This window comes from Pan paniscus, chromosome 3 (assembly GCF_029289425.2).
Source record: "Pan paniscus chromosome 3, NHGRI_mPanPan1-v2.0_pri, whole genome shotgun sequence".
Classification (NCBI taxonomy): domain Eukaryota; kingdom Metazoa; phylum Chordata; class Mammalia; order Primates; family Hominidae; genus Pan; species Pan paniscus.
The window spans coordinates 59,467,948-59,476,439 of NC_073252.2; positions in this window are offsets into that span (position 1 = coordinate 59,467,948).

Genomic DNA, 8,492 nt, shown 5'->3' on the forward strand with positions numbered 1-8,492 from the left:
TCTTTTCCTACTTTATTTTTCTCCATTGCACTCATCATCAATTAACACATATTTTCCTAGCTTAAATTTTGTTGTCTGTCTTCTTCCACTGCAACATAAGCTCCATAAACGCAGGGAGTTTTGTCTATTTTGTTCACTACAGTATCCCTAGCACCTAGAGCACAGCAGGTGCTCAGTAAATATTTGTGGAATTAAATAAAACCTAGTAACTCAGCCCTTTTATTGTGTAGATAAGGAAGTAAAGGCCTAGAGAGATTAGTTAATTTTTCTAGGGTATGCACCACTGATTAAGGTTCGTGGGGACGTTGACTTTCAATTTATTGTTCATTTCACTACATCAGAAATTCCCAGGAAATATTACATTCTATGTTTGAGACTCAGTACACCAGGTGATAATAGAGGGAGAAGCAGAGAGAGAGAGAGAAGGAGAGTGAGATAGCGAGAATGAGAGTGTGATACACACACACATACAGTCAGGGAGATAGAGAAGACAGAAACAAGAACAAAGACACAGAGGATAGAGACAACCCTAACTGGATTCATAACTCTAGCTGTGGCTCATCCAAGTACACCCTCCAGTCCTCCATGTACCATCAGGATTATCAGGATTAATTTTCCCCAAACCAGTAGTAATCCTATAACACCCTTGGTGGTTCCCTGGGAACTACAGAACAAAATGCAACTTTCTTAGCTTGGCATGCAAATCACCATCAGCCTCCTCCTATTTTCCCCAAAATAACACCACATATTTTTCCCTGACATGCTGATACTCTTGTCATAGTGTTCTGTTTCCCCTCTCCCGATTCTCTGGATCTTTCTACATATTTGTCCATCGGCATGTGTGGTTTATTGAGCCTAGAATTCCCTTTACTTCTACCACTTGGAATAGTCTCCTATATTTTTTATGAGCCAGCTCAAAAATCCCCTCCTCTTGTGAAACTTCCCCCTTCTTTCCCAGCGGAGTCAGCTTTTCTGTCCTCTGCATGTCCTTTTTCTGGTGGTAACATTTACCACAGTGTCTAGGTTTCCTCATCATGGTATCACTTTGTCTCTAGCGGCTAGTACAGTGCCATACAGTGCCAGGGCCTAGTGGGTACCCAATATGTGTTAGCTGAATGAATGAAGACCAATCACAATCACAACAGCTTAACTAACTTTGGTTCTTATGATAAGTGGTTATGGACAATAAGTAGTAGGAGAGCATGTACACACAGCTGGTTATACAAAGTAAAGTTAGGCTACTGCTTACGTAAAGCTCTCTCTTATGACAACAAGCAGTAAATTCTAGATTAAAGCCTCATTAAGTCAGTGTGCGTTGGAGGTTTTTATTGGCAAAATTTTCATCATCTTTGCTTTCTTTTCCATGACTATGGAAATTATCCATTTTTAGTTCATTAACTCATTTAGTAAATATTTATTAGCTCACATTCTGTGTCAGGCACTGTTCTGCGGTCTAGAGATACTGAAATAAGACAAATGTCATCCCTGCCATCACAGAGCTTATAGGCTAGCAGGGAGGCAGATTTTAAACAAATATTATACAAATAATTAATTTTTTAATAATTGTAATGACAGTTGATATTATATACATCAGTAACCTAAAAAGCACAATAATGCCTAGTATTTACTGAGCTCTTAAAATGTGTGAGTCACTGTTGTAAATTTTACATGTTGAATTTTATTACTTCTCTTAACCCTGAGTGTTGGGTTCTATTATTATTATTTTTGTCTTCTTTTCAGATAAAGAAGCTGTGGCACAGAGAGATTAAGTAACAGGGTCACAAGCAAGAAAGGGCAGAATTGGGATTTAAACTGCCATGCTATATTGCTGTTTGGCACTTGCATAAGAAGAAATGTTTTCAAGTTCTAATGAAACCAGGCATGGAATGCAGGTTAATTTACATGTTCCCCCACCCGCCTGTTTATTTAATTAATTAATTAATTTTGTTTTATTTTTATTTCATTGACACTGGCTCTGAACTGACACCCCCACCTGTTTAACACCATGACTAGGAAGGTGCTTCAGAATGTGGCAGAAAGTAGTACAGAATACTGGACTGGAAATGTTTCAGTCAAGGAGGCATCAGGCTGTCTTCTAATTATGGGTCTCATATTCCCCTCTGAGCCAAAGAGTAAGTTATTTAGCTTCCTCAGCATGCAGTGTTTTTTTTTTTTTCTTTAATGTGTGTGTTTGGCAGTTCATCTCAACTTCTCAGTTTTGAAATCTTTGCATTCAAATATCACTTCCCCAGAGCACTCTCCTTGACCCTCCCAACATCCCTTCTCCCTCTCTTACTTCATTCAGTTTAGTTTCTTTATAGGGCTTATTATGACCTGACATGGAACACTAGATCTGGTGTTTTGTTTACTGTTTTCCTGATGCCTGGAACAGTGCTTGGTACGTGTGTTCACTTCAATCATTATTGAAAAAATGTATTCTCCAGGAAACTGGGATAGGTAACAACTCTTAGAACCAGCATGGGATCTTTCACAACAATATATACACTTGGCACTGACAATTCCAAAACTGCCAAACGGAGGCAAAAGCTATGTCTTCTAGAATCTGCTGTTAAAGGGAAAGCTACATTTCATAAACTTGGCTTGAAAGTAGCTGACTTGGCATAGTTGGGCATTGGGCGGATATGAAAGAAAGCCCTAGAGATCCAAGACAGTGAGATAGTCTCTACCAGGATTTCTTTCTTTCATTTTTCCTGAGGAGGAGGAATAACAGTAGCCACCTATGGAAGTGCTGAAGCTTCTGTCTTCTGGGAAACTGTCCTCTTTGCTTCTTGGAGGCAGCACAGCCCTAGACAGTCACATTGAAATGATACCCAAAGCGTGCTAGACATATAACTTCAGGGTTGATCTTTTTTATGTCAGTTTTTCCAAAACACATCTTTAAATAACACCCATACATTTCTAGTTTGTGAATAAATTAGAATGCAAATCCACATTCACTCTGAAAAACCCACGGTCATTTCCTCCTCTGTGCTCGCTAGAGCTTATCTTTAAGTAATTATCAAACCGGTTGTTAGGCGGGTCTCCAGCTGGAAAGCTGCTGAACCCTGGGGAAAGATGAAAGTGCAGGGAGACAGCTGAAGGCATCAGCAAAAGTTATTATGACAAACAGCTTTATAATAATCATTCCTCAAAGCTGGGAATTTGTGTTTCTAACGTCTGGCTTCTGTGAAGTGTGGTTGCTGCTGTTTCTACTTTACCCCCAGTCTCTAATGTTTATGGAAGAAAGACATCAACTAGACTTCTGGTTTGATCTTTCTCTTCGTAAAATGCAGCAGTCTGTCTGTTGATGTCACTTGACTGGTAGCCACATACTGTCTATAGAAGTCAACTTTTTTAGTACTGAGAAGTTTTGGAAGGAAGAGAAACACACTTAGAAGTTCAAAGCTTTTATGTGTTTAAGACTCATTTTCCCAAAGACAATGTTATTGAGTTCTAGAAAAATTCAGACACTTAGCCTGGGTCAGTTTAAATATTTGCTTCATCTTGTATAACACTCCACATTGGTGGGTATTTAAATGATTAGATGAGGGTTTCTTAACTTTAGGTCCGTGAATGAACTTTAGGCTGTCTGAGTAATCGCTGACATTGTAGGCAGAATTTTACGTGTTGTTTCCATTTACGTTTTTGGGAATAATAATTCACAGCTCTCATTAGGTTCTCAAAAGAATACTTCAGTGCTGTGGAGGATCTGTGTGGACGAGTGACAAATGGGAAATCCAGAGGCTTGGGTTCTTCTGCCTCCAATAGCAGCCAAAACTTCAAAAAAGACGTTACTCTTCTGGACTTTTAGTCTCCTCACCCATAAATGAGGAGGTTGAATTAAATCAATCAATGTTTTCCCAAAGTTCATTCATGTACGTAGTCATTTATGGACTGTCTTTATGATTATTGCCATATCCAATCACAACCTGTTCTATTTACTTAATATTTTTTCTCACATCTCATCACTTAAGAAAATCTATTTTAAAAGAAATGTGTTTTGTGCGTCTGTAAATGGAAAACCAGCATCACATGAGGTAAATTTTAAAAAGGTTATTAATTTACTACATAAAGATTATTGTCTTCACACCAATGGTAGGTGTGCCACACCTGACACATTGGCATAATGGATGTACAGTCATACCTTGGTATCTGTGGGGGATTGCCAGGACCTCCCTGAGGATACCAAAATCTGAGGATGCTCGAGTCCTTTATATAAAATGAAATAGTATTTGCATATATCCTATGTACATACTCCCAAATACTTTAAGTCAACTCTAGATTTCTTGTGATACTTAATACAATGTAAATGCTCTGTGAATACTTTTAACACTGTATTGTTTAGAGAATAATGACAAGAAAAACAGTCTGTACATGTTCATTGTAGATCCAATGACATTTTTCATTTGCAGTTGGTTGAATCCACAGATGAAAAACCCCTGGATATGGAGGGCTGACTGTATTGCATTTACTCCTCTAGATTCACTCTTCACCCTTTTCTACTCAGAAGAGCCCAGACAACACTTTCTTCACTAAGGCATTAAGAAACGAAGACTGTAGTTTTTCTCTGTGGACCAGATATGATAATGAGGGATGCTGCTTTTGAATTTCAATGGGAAAAATAGGAGTCTGAAATAGTAGACAGAGGCCAGGGGGTGGTGCTTATCTTTCAGAGACAAGGATGCAATGATCAATAAGCCACAGGATGGAATGCTAAGCAGCATGTTTTGACCAATAGGGTTCTATATGATGGCTACTTCATCACAAGTCTATAGGAAAAAATAGATAGACATCCTGTCCTACGTTGATTGTCCACTTTCCGCTTGACATAAAGGTGCTGCTTGACATAAAAAGACAAAAAAAAAAAATTCTACATTCACTGAGCCTAACTCAAATCGCTGTGGTGGGATGTATAGTTTCTTATCTAGTTTCCAGACCTAAAGCCCCTCAACTGAGGGGACATCAGGTTCCTATGAGGAAGAACCTTGAAATGTGGCCAAATTATATACCATGATAGTTTCCCTAAGCCACTATCAGAGGGACCTGAGGCAATTAAGTAGGGAGAATGTGTAAGATGGGGGGTTATTAGGAAGTGGTTCTGAACCTTAAAAGCCTCATAGTTTACTGGTTAAAGCTTATAGAAGTAAGATGAGAAACAGATTTTCTTTTTTTTTTTTGAGATGGAGTCTTGCTCTGTCACCCAGGCTGGAGTGCAGAGGCGCGATCTCGGCTCACTGCAACCTCCACCTCCTGGGTTCAGGCAATTCTCCTGCCTCAGCCTCCTGAGTAGCTGGGATTACAGGCACACACCACCATACCCAGCTAATTTTTGTATTTTTAGTATAGATGGGGTTTCACTATGTTGGCCAAGCTGGTCTCAAACTCCTCACCTCAAGTGATCCACCTGCCTTGGTCTCCCAAAGTGCTGGGATTACAGGTGTAAGCCACTGCACCCGGCCTTTTTTTAAATTTATTTTTTATTTTGATTTTTATTTTTTGAGACAGGATCTCACTCTGTCACCCAAGCTGGAGTGCAATGGCGTGATCACAGCTCACTGCAACCTCCACATCCTGGGCTCAAATTATCCTCCTACCTCAGCCTCCCAAGTAGCTGAGACCACAGGCAGGCACCACCATGCCTGGCTAATTTTTGTATTTTTTTTGTAGAGAAGGGGTTTCACCATGTTGCCCAGGCTGGTCTCTAACTCCTGGGCTCAAGCAACCTGCCAACCTCAGCCTCTCAAAGTGCTGGGATTACAAGCATGAGCCACTGCATCCAGCCCAGGAATAGATATATATAATAATCCCACAATGATTCTTATACCAATGGAATAAAAGTTATAGTAGGAAGAGCCAAGTGTAAGGAAGCCCCTGGAACTGTACACCTTCTTCCTTACTCCCAACAAGATAGCAAGTCTTGTAGGGAGAATTGCAGAGATTAGCATTATGATAGAAAACTTGGAAGATACAGAAAAGGTATCCTACCACCTCCCCATTTAACTCACCTGTCTGGCTGGTGGAAAAGCTAAATGGGTCATGAGGAATTACAGTGGATTGTTGCAATCTTAATCAGGTGATGATGCCAGTTGCAAATGTATTTCCAGACGTGATAACTTTATTGGAGCAAATCAGCATAGCCCATGGCACCTAGTATATAGCTAGTGATCTGGTAGCTGTTTCTTTCTGTTCTAATCAGTAAGAAACATCAGAAGTAATTTGCTTTTAAAAAACAGGAACAATGTAAATTTATACTCTCTTGCCCTAGGACTATGTCAACTCTCCTGCAATCTAGCCTAACAGTCCTGAGGGTACTGGATCTTCTTTATATTCCATAGAACATCATGCCCATCCAGTACATTGAAGACACAATGCAACAGGATTGGATTAACATGAGGTAGCAAGCCAGAGGGTAGAAGATAAACACCAAAACATTAACGGTGCTAACAACATTTCTAGGGTTCTAGTAGCCTGAGGCATATTGGGATAGCTAAAGTTGTTTCCAAGTTGTTGCATCTTGTACCACCTTACAAAAAGAAAGAAGCACAATTCTTGTTGGACTTCTTTGTGTTTTGAAGGTAAAGTATACCACATATTGTATAACTCAGAAGGCTGGACATTTTGAGTAGACAGAACATGAAAGGGGTCCATCCTTGTTACTTGGGCATTATGACCCAGAAGACTCAAATGTGTTGGAAGTATCTGCAGCTGTATGAGACTTGTGGCAAGCCCCGATAGGAGAATAATAGCACAGAACCTTAGGGGTTTCTTTGTGAAAAAGTAGTTTTTGCCTTGCTACTGGATTCCACTAGACACAATATGCCTGACTATGGGATGCCAAATGATTGTTATTTGAGTTGCCCATCTTGAACTGTGTGATATATGATCAACTGAACCATAAAATGGAACATAACAGCATTTTATTTTAAATGGAAATATATATGATATCAGGCTCCAGCAGGTCTGGAGGGCTCAGTTAGATTGCACCAGTAAGTGGTTTAGACTTCCATATACTTCCTCTTGATGAGTATGTTCCTGGCTCATGGATTTCTGTATGGTATTCTGGCATCAGCAGAAAGTAGACAATCAATGTACTACAACCCCACTCAATGAGCAGAACTTTAAATGGAATTTCTGGTTATCTATTTTGTGTAGAAGGAGACGATGGCTTGTGATACAGATCTACACTGACTCAGGGTTAGTACCAGATGGGTCACCTGGTCAGGGACTTGGAAAGAATAAAATTGAAAGATTGGTGATAAGGAGGGTCTAGAAGACAGGTTATCTGGACAGTCTTCTCAGAATGGGACACAGTATGAAGATTTTTTTTTTCTCATGTAAATGCCTGGTAGAAGAAAACCAAAGTAGAGGAAATTCTCAATAATCAATATGGCTTCTTCTGAGAGTGACATTTAGCTTCTTTCCCTGGCCACCTTGGTGTTTGCCCAATGGTCCAGTATTTGAAGTGACAATAGTGGCAGGGATAGATGTTATTCAACGACTCAACAACATGTTGTCTCCCCTGCAAAGTTGATCTGGCTATTACCATTATTATTATTATTGTTATTTTTTGAGATGGAGTTTTGCTCTTGTTGCCCAGGCTGGAGTGCAGTGGCGTGATCTCGGCTCACTGCAACCTCCGCCTCCTGGGTTCAAGCGATTCTCCTGTCTCAGCCTCCTGAGTAGCTGGGATTACAGGCACATGCCAGCACACCTGGCTAATTTTTGTATTTTTAGTAGAGATGGGGCTTCATCATATTGGTCAGGCTGGTCTCAAATTCCTGACCTCAGGTGATCTGCCTGCCTCGGCCTCCCAAAGTGTGGGACTACAGGTGTGAGCCACCGGGCCCGGCTGCTATTACCATTATTAAGTGTCCAGATGATCAGTAAGAGAGACTAACTTTGAGCCCCTGCTGTGGCAAGATTCACTGGGGAAACCAGCATGTGTGTCTCACAAAAGCATGCTCTGAATTGCAAAGAAGGACCAGCAGGGCAATGGTTGGAGTGTTAATGGAAAAACACAAATTCATCAGATAATGGGAACAATTCCATTCTTCCACTGTTGCTGCTGCTGTTTTGCTGAATACTCTTTACCAAAAGGATCAGTTGGAAAAGAAGAAAACTGCTATGATTCAGCAGTTTCATCTGTAAGCTTTATCTCATTTCATTCTCATAACAACTCTCTATGCTAGGTCGTAGCCCCATTATAGAAATGAAAACACAGGCACAGAGAGATTAAGTTTCACATCGAAAGTCACATGGATAATAAGATGTGATACCAAAGTTTGAACCCAGATCTGTTTATATGTATTGTACCATACTGCTTTTCAGGAAACTGTCTGCGATGCTAAGATAGATCTCAGTGGGTATCTGCTGGCTACTATGGGGGTCATTCTCCTACCCTCGCACCTTTGCCAGGGACACTAGGGGAGGCAAACTGAAATTTTTCTTCTGTATCTCTCTTTCAGCTGCAGTTGATGGAGTGAGGATGAGCA